General features: G+C 43.4%; 1 non-coding gene across 1 annotated transcript; it reads right to left on the reverse strand.

The window, feature by feature from the left end:
* Positions 1 to 3,606: 3,606 nt before the first annotated feature.
* On the reverse strand, positions 3,607 to 3,680 carry Trnat-ugu. Its single transcript has one exon. It is a non-coding gene; the product is annotated as a tRNA-Thr (tRNA).
* Between the last annotated feature and the right edge of the window lie 5,171 nt (positions 3,681 to 8,851).

Here is an 8,851-nt window from a genome sequence, read left to right on the forward strand (position 1 = left end):
CAAAAAGCGGAGTAGAAAGGCAGCTGCAACATCCAATCTGTTGTCGATGTTTCAACGATGTACTTACTAAATATTGAAATATGTATTACGCTAAATGAAGATGTGTAAACGCCTGAAACGCGTATTGACTTAAATAATAGTACATAAATATGTGGCTGGTTCCTGTATTTCTTAATTTACTTATCACTACTATTTGTTAGATTAGCCGCACACTATGCAGTCGGTTCTTATCCTCGCCATTCAGCCTCCTCCATCTTCCTCAGCCAACGTATTCCTCTCCGGCTAGTCCCATCTCACATATGTCCCCTCTGATCCCTCAATACATCTCACAAGGAGACGGCACGACTGTGGGGTCGGGGATTTGTCCGAAATTTTGTGTGGTGGAAGAGGACCCCTAACACCTCACGTGGTTAAAATATTAGAACGCACTACTCGGAAAATCCCGAGAAAAATCGATCCAAAGTTTCTTAGGTGCCTTATGAGTATATAATGTTAGTCCATTGTCGAGCCGCCGCCTGGCCTAGAAGGTTAGGGCTCAGACTCGGACTTTTACGCCAGAAGACTCCGGTTCGATTCCTCCTCTGGCACTTCTGTTTCATTTCTTTTGTTATTCCACCAATTATTCAAAAAGTTTCCCAAACTTATTTTTAAAACAATATTTTAGCTGAAGAACGGAAAGTTTTTCATTCACTGAAAAATATTCGTGCTCATGCTCGTTGATATTTTACATCGGTAACAACATTTTGTACGCAGAAAACATGTATTTACCGTTTTGGTCAGTATTTATCACATAATCCTCATGGTACTGATGGATTGAACGGCACGTCTGCCGACGAAAGTTCTCCGCAGACGCCTGGATGTCCTCCATTGAAGCCGCTTCTTTTTTCGAAACCAGTTTCGTGATCTTGCGTTGTGAAATTCTGTGCTTCTGTTTAAATGCCGTGACCCATCGGTCCGACGCCTTGAATTTGAAATCGACGAATTGTGCAGCCGCAGCCAGTGCCCATTGCTGTAAATTTCTTGTCGTGACTTGCTGATATTGCTGCCTTGCTTCCACGAAACGGTCGTAGGTCCACGAATCTGTCTCCTCAAATTTATCCATTCGCGTACCACCACTTTTAATATCTTTCTCCCATTGTGAAAGATATTCTTTTCTCTCAATTGGCGACATCCTTTTTTGCAATTACATTATTTTCCGTCAAAGTTTTTCATAATACGCCACAGCGTCCTTCAATCGTAATTTTGATAGATCACTACGAATGGATTCTTCAGGAATTTCTTCTCCTATTCCAGATGAGCCAGTAACTTCTTCCACATGTTTAACCTCGGATCCGAATAACATGTTGAAATTTGAAACAGGCACGCCTGTTCACGACGAAATCGAAAAACAAACTGCCATTTACTTCTCACGGCTCGCGCACAGTCCTATGCGCAGATGACCGTTTTAATCACAAGGGGACCCTTACAAAGCCCCTTTAATCCTTAAAACCCCATAAAACGAAATAGAACAAAGAGCAAGAATAATTTTCATTCGATGAAAAACTTTACGTTCTTGAGCTAAAATAATGTAGGTTTGGGAAACTTTTTGAACAATTGGTGGAATAACAAAAGAAAATGAAACAGAAGAACCAGAGGACGAATCGAACCCGAGACCTCTGGCGTAAGTGTCCGAATCCGAGCCCTAACCATCTAGGCCAGACGGCGGCTTGGCAATTGACTAACATTTTATACTGATAAGGCCCCTAAGATACTTTCGATATTTCTCGGGATTTTCCGAGTAGTGCGTCCTAATATTTTAACCACGTGAGGTGTTAGGGGTCTTCTTTCACCACACAAAATTTCGGACAAATCCCCGACCCCACGGTCGTGCCGTCTCCTTGTCAGTTGCGCCTCCCCCCCCCCTCCCCTCCCCCGATCTGCTGCCTTGGATGCCTTCTTCCACCGCCTGCCAGCTGAGCTGACCTCGCCGCGTTACGTGCCGTAACATCTCAGTCCGTTCTCTCTAATCACGGCCTCAATGTCCAGCAACTTGTACAACTGCAAATTCACGGTTTTTCCTTTTTCGCCACTCGTCTCTATCCTTTGTTGGACCAAAAATCAGCCTCAGAACAGAATTCTCAAATTCCATGAGTTTTATTTCTATCTTTTGTGTCAGAGTCCACGTCTCTGCTCCATACAGGACGACAGGCTGTCCTAGTCATTGTGGATCTTGACGGAAGCCCGGACTTAAGCAGCTTTCCCAGTGCAAACATTGACTGGATTCTTACCATTATTTCCTGGTCTATCTTATTCCTTTCATCGAGTACTGCCCCAAGATATTTGCTTTTTATCCTCTCAAAGAGTTCATCATCTACATCTAAAGGTCTGTCATTGTTCTTTCTGCTCAAGAAATCTTGAAAAAGCCACATTTAAATGACCATGCGAAAAAACAGATTCTGGCAAAAACAACTTTGTCCTTTGAAGCGATTGACATTATTCTTTGTTAATGGTCATAGCGAAGGATACTTTTGTTGGGAATTGTTTTCTTATCGTTTGGAAAGGCGTGGCTGGGCCAGAAGGTGTGAGGTTCGTGCGAGGTATGAGCACAGTTTTATCGTCGGAGTCAATGAGTTTAGCAGTGATGATGTGCTCGCCTAAGTGAGTTACCATTAAGCTTACAACATTAATTAATGCCAGATTAGCGATAAGACTTCAGATTAACACAATAATGGCATTTTTCTTTAAAAACAATTGATGAGGCGGTAAACCGGACGGATTTGGAGATTCGGCAGGTTACAGTTGAACCTTGTTTATTTCTTCAAGGTGGACAGAATGAGAACTTAGCGAAACCATTGCCTCTCTAGGTAGCAAACTGGAAACGGCACCTGCTGTAACTGTTGTACAGTCATCATTTTTTGGATGTAGAATCGCTGTTGAATAGAACTGCGAAACAGTTTGTTCGTTGATTTCTGTGGAACTGGAAAAGTGTCGTAATTACAACAACAGTATTTAGGAATTTTGATATACATTAATGGTACTGAGATTGGTAGAAGTGTAACGTAACATTGCAAACGCTATGACGAATTACCTGTGATAACGAATGCTGATGTAATTCATTTATTCCCGCAATACACAACGCCAGTTTAAAGAAAATAAACAACTCCAACCGCTGTTCTACATAACAGCAAAATTAGAGTGTCAGCAGATGGCGCCTCCTGAATTGTTTGTACCGATATGTATAGCCGACATTCCGTGCACGCTTATGTACAGAATCTAACTGCAACGGCTGTCATGCGTGTTAGGTAAACAGATTGTTAGTAGATGGCATCTTCTACACTGACTTTACAAAAATATCTTCAAAATAACTTTTTTTAACGAAAACAATAAATTTAAACTAACTGTGTATTTTTTGTCGTTAGTGGTGAACGAAATCTTGAAAATGATGCCAGAGTCATTAATTTTGATTAAGAGATTGGGAGATATGTATATGAAGATAGAAACTGTTCTCGAAAGAGCAGATACAACGGATGACCGTGCAGCTTCCCTAGAATAAATGATAATTAATTGAAACCCTCAGCTGCCGACAGGTGTTGATGATATACCTCGTTGGGGAGAGCTGAAAATGTGTGCCCCGACCGGGACTCGAACCCGGGATCTCCTGCTTACATGGCAGAGGCTCTATCCATCTGAGCCACCGAGGATACAGAGAATAGCGCGACTGCAGGGACTTATCCCTTGCACGCTTCCCGTGAGACCCACATTTCCAACTGTCCACAATCTACATATGTAATGTACCTAACAGATGTAGGCTGCCGACAGGTGTTGATTTACCTCAATGAGGACAGCTGAAAATGTGATTAATTATCATTTATTCTAGAGAAGCTGCACGGTCATCAATTGTATCTGTTCTTTCGAGAACAGTTACTAGCTGCAGATACATAGTTAAATGCTACTCCGCCATTGACCTCCGTCTGTGCGAATGCGCACAGGTTGCCGGAACTCTTACGGGAATCGTCACCTTAGTGTGCGCGAGTAATGAGTGGATGGGCAAATATCTATTAGGTACATTACGTATGTAGATTGTGGACAGTTGGGAATGTGGGTCTCACGGGAAGCGTGCAAGGGATAAGTCCCTGCAGTCGCGCTATCCTCCGTGTCCTCGGTGGCTCTGCTGGATAGAGCGGCTGCCATGTAAGCAGGAGATCCCGGGTTCGAGTCCCGGTCGGGGGACACGTTTTCAGCTCTGCCCAACGAGATATATCATCAACACCTGTCGGCAGCTGAGGGTTTCAATTAATTATCAATTATTGTAGAGAAGCTGCACGGTCATCGGTTGTATCTGTTCTTTCGAGAACAGTTACTATCTTCATATACACATATCCCTATTTCTTAATCAAAATTAATGACTCTGGCATCATTTTCAAGATTTAGTTTACCACTAACGACGAAAAATAAACAGTTTAAATTTATTGTTTTTATTTAAAAAATTATTTTGAAGAATTTAAAAAAAAATCAATGTAGAAGATGCCATCTACTGACAATCTGTTTACCTGACACGCACGACAGACGTTGCAATCAGATTCTGTACGTAACCGTAGACGGAATGTCGGCCATGCATATCGATCCGTACCAGATAGGGTTGATAGAAGAGATAGAGAAGATCCAACGGAGAGCAGCGCGCTTCATTACAGGATCATTTAGTAATCGCGAAAGCGTTACGGAGATGATAGATAAACTCCAGTGGAAGACTCTGCAGGAGAGACGCTCAGTAGCTCGGTACGGGCTTTTGTAAAAGTTTCGAGAACATACCTTCACCGAGGAGTCAAGCAGTATATTGCTCCCTCCTACGTGTATCTCGCGAAGGGACCATGAGGATAAAATCAGAGAGATTAGAGCCCACACAGAGGCATACCGACAATCCTTCTTTCCACGAACAATACGAGACTGGAATAGAAGGGAGAACCGATAGAGGTACTCAAGGTACCCTCCGCCACACACCGTCAGGTGGCTTGCGGAGTATGGATGTAGATGTAGATATAAAAAATTTAGTAGGGGCCATCTATTAACACTCTAATCTTTCTATTACGTAGAACAGCGGCTGGAGTAGTTTATTTTCTTTAAACTAGCGTTGTGTGTTGCGGGAATAAATGAATTACATCAGCTTTCGTCATCACAGGTACTTCGTCATAGCGTTTAGAACGTTACTTTATGTTTCTGCCAATCTCAGTACCATTAATGTATATCAAAATTCCTAAATACTGTTATTGTAATCATGATACTTTTTCAATTCCATGGAAATCAATGAACAAAATGTTTCGCAATTCTATTCAACGGTGAATCCACATCCAAAAAAAGACGACTGTACAACAGTTACAGCATATGTCGTTTCCAGTTTGCTACCTAGAGAGGGAATGGTTTCGCTAAGTTCTCATTCTGTCTACCTTGAAGAAACAAACAAGGTTCAAGTGTAACCTGCCGAATCTCTAAATCCGTCCGGTTTACCGCCTCATCAATTGTTTTTAAAGAAAAATGCCATTATTATGATAATCTGAAGTCTTAACGATAATCTGGCGTTAATTAATGTTGTAACATTAATGGTAACTCACTTGGGCGAGTACATCATCACTCTAGATTCATTGACTCCGCCGATAAAACTGTGCTCATACCTTGCACCAACCTCACAACTTCTGGCCCAACCATGCCATTCCAAACGATAAGAAAACAATTCCCAACAAAAGTATCCTTCGCTATGACCATTAACAAAGAATAATGTCAATCGCTTCAAAGGACAAAGTTGTTTTTGCCAGGATCTGTTTTTCGCATGGACATTTAAAATCCCTTAAATTCCGGGAAGGGGGCAATGAGCTCCGAATCCACGTTCAAACACATCCAAGATGTGTTCGATCGGTTTCAGATCTTACGGGTTGTGGAGGGGGAGGGGGCCAGCACAGCAATTGGAATTCGCCACTGTGTTTCTCGAACCACTCCATCACACTCCTGATCTTGTGACATGGCGCATTATGCTGTTGAAAAATGGCACTGCCGTCGGGAAACACGGTCGCCTTGAAAAGGTGTAGGCGGTGTGCAACTGGTGTACGATACTCCTTGGCCGTCACGGTGTACTGCACAATTTCCGCTCGACCACGTGAATGTTTCGCAGAGAATAATGGAGCCGCCGCCGACTTGTCTCCGTACCGCAGTACAGGTGTCAAGGAGATTCGCGCCCTCCCATGGACATGATGAGGAAGGTATCGGGATCCATCAGACCGTGCAACGCTCTGCCACTGAGCCATCGCCCAGTGGCGATGGTCATGTGCCCATTTCAGTCGTAGTTGTCGACGTCGTGATGTTAACATTGGCACATGCGTGGGTCGACGGCAGCAGAGGCGCATCGGTAGTGGCTTTCGGTGGAGACACACTTGAACTTCGCCCAGCATTAAAGTATGACGTCAGTTCCACTACACACTGTGCGGCTGGTCCCGGCGGAGGTTCGAGTCCTCCCTCGGGCATGGATGTCTGTGTTTGTCCTTAGGGTATTTAGGTTAAGTAGTGTGTAAGCTTAGGGACTGATGACCTTAGCAGTTAAGTCCCATAAGACTTCACACACATATATATAGTTCCACTACAATTCGCTGCCTGTTCTGTTTCAATACTCTGCCCAGTCTACAACGTACATCTGTAATGAGGGGCGGCCACCCAACCCACGATGTCTGGACGTGGTTTCACCTTGGTTTCACCACAGCACTTATGGAACATTTGACATGTCGTGCAGTTACCGAAATGATCGTACCGAGCCTCCAGGCCATCACAATCTGCCCTCGGTCACACTCACACATATCGCGCGCCTTCCCCGTTCTGAACACAGGCACCACTCCACCTGATACTACATGCACCGTGCGTGTGACTGGATAGCAGTCATTCCTCGCCAGGTGACCATGCTATCGCCTGGACGGATTTATATCGATAATAGGCCGGTGGTCATAATGTTCTGCCTAATGTTATGATAAAAAATACCTTTTCGTATCTCCGGGGTTCTTCCATGTATACAACCTTCTTTCATGATTCTTGAACCATGTGTTAGCTATGTTTAAGTTATGCTCTGCGCAAAATTCTACAAGGCGGCTTCCTCTTTCATTTCTTACCCCCAATCCATATCGACCTACTATGTTTCCTTCTCTTTCTACTGTTGTGTACATAGTTCCGCATAGTCAGCACGTACACAACTTTCCCACTAGAGCGCGCCCCGCTAAGCACAAAAGCGCAGGCGCAGCGCTCGTCCATCTCCGCACTACGAGACGGCGCTGTCTTAGAGATGGACCAAATTCTGCTTCCGCCGATCCGCGTATTAATATGTAACGCAGCCAATGAGATTGCTGCTAACATAGAACCTTTTCTCCTCGTGGATCACACTCGCGCAGTGATACATGAACGCGCCAGGTATTATAACGAGTGTACAGACCTCCGATAGTCTGCATTAGTCTATAGTCAAGTCTCAGTCTGCGCCTAATAAGATTATCATATTCCTGTTCATAGCCATGCAGAGAAATGTATAGACACTTTGTAAAGTATCAGAGACCTGTGAGAATAAGATTAACGTACCAAGACCAAATGAACTTCAGATTGTCAATTGTAAATAGCATCCAGAACCAAGTTAAGTTATTTTGATGATTATTATTATTTTAATAAATGTGTGTGAAAATTAATCAAGTTCTGTTTAAAGTTGGTCACCGCCAATCTCCTACTCTAAGCGTGCAAGTGGGATTCCTATTGTCTGACCTAACGGCAGAAGATAAACACGCCACAATAAGACCACGAGACATATTGCTGACACTCGCCTACTTTGTTAGAGCGACAAGTCATATAATTTGATGGTGTGTGTACTGAAGGTCTTACAGTACGCACAGCACACCTACTCTCGAATTCCAGTCACCCATGACTATTAAATTTTCGTCTCCCTTCACTACCTGAATAATTTCTTTTATCTCATCATACATTTCATGAATTTCTTCGTCATCTGTAGAGCTAGTTGGCATATAAACTTGTACTACTGTAGTAGCCATGGACTTCGTGTCTATCTTGGCCACAATAATGCGTTCACTATGCTGTTTGTAGTAGCTTACCCGTATGGAATGTAGTCGAATTAACTCGGGTGATCCTGAGGAAGTTAGATTAGGTAATGAGACACTTAACGTAGTACAGGAGTTTTGCTATTTGGGGAGCACAATAACTGATGATGGTCAAAGTAGAGAGGATATAAAATGTAGACTGGCAATGGCAAGGAAAGCGTTTCTGAAGAAGAGAAATTTGTTAACATCGAGTTAGATTTAAGTGACAGGAAGTCGTTTCTGAAAGTATTTGTATGGAGTGTAGCCATGTATGGAAGTGAAACATGGACGATAAATAGTTTAGAAAAGAAGAGAATAGAAGCTTTCGAAATGTGGTGCTACAGAAGAATGCTGAAGATTAGATGGGTAGATCACGTAACTAATGATGAGGTATTGAACAGACTTGGGAAGAAGAGGAGTTCGTGACAGAACTTGACCAGAAGAAGGGATCGGTTGGTAGGACATGTTCTGAGGCATCAAGGGATCACCAATTTAGTACTGGAGGGCAGCGTGGAGGGTAAAAATCGTAGAGGGAGACCAAGAAATGAATACACTAAGCATATTCAGAAGGATGTAGGCTGCAGTAGGTACTGGGAGATGAAGAAGCTTGCACAGGATAGAGTAGCATGGAGAGCTGCATCAAACCAGTCTCAGATAAAAAATAAGAGACACAGTAACTGTCAATAATGCGGGCACAACTTTTATTACAGACAGCTCCGGAGGAGACGACGACGAAGCGACAGCGGCGCCCAGCGGCTCCCGGTGGC

The sequence above is a fragment of the Schistocerca piceifrons genome, chromosome 9 (assembly GCF_021461385.2).
Source record: "Schistocerca piceifrons isolate TAMUIC-IGC-003096 chromosome 9, iqSchPice1.1, whole genome shotgun sequence".
NCBI lineage: Eukaryota > Metazoa > Arthropoda > Insecta > Orthoptera > Acrididae > Schistocerca > Schistocerca piceifrons.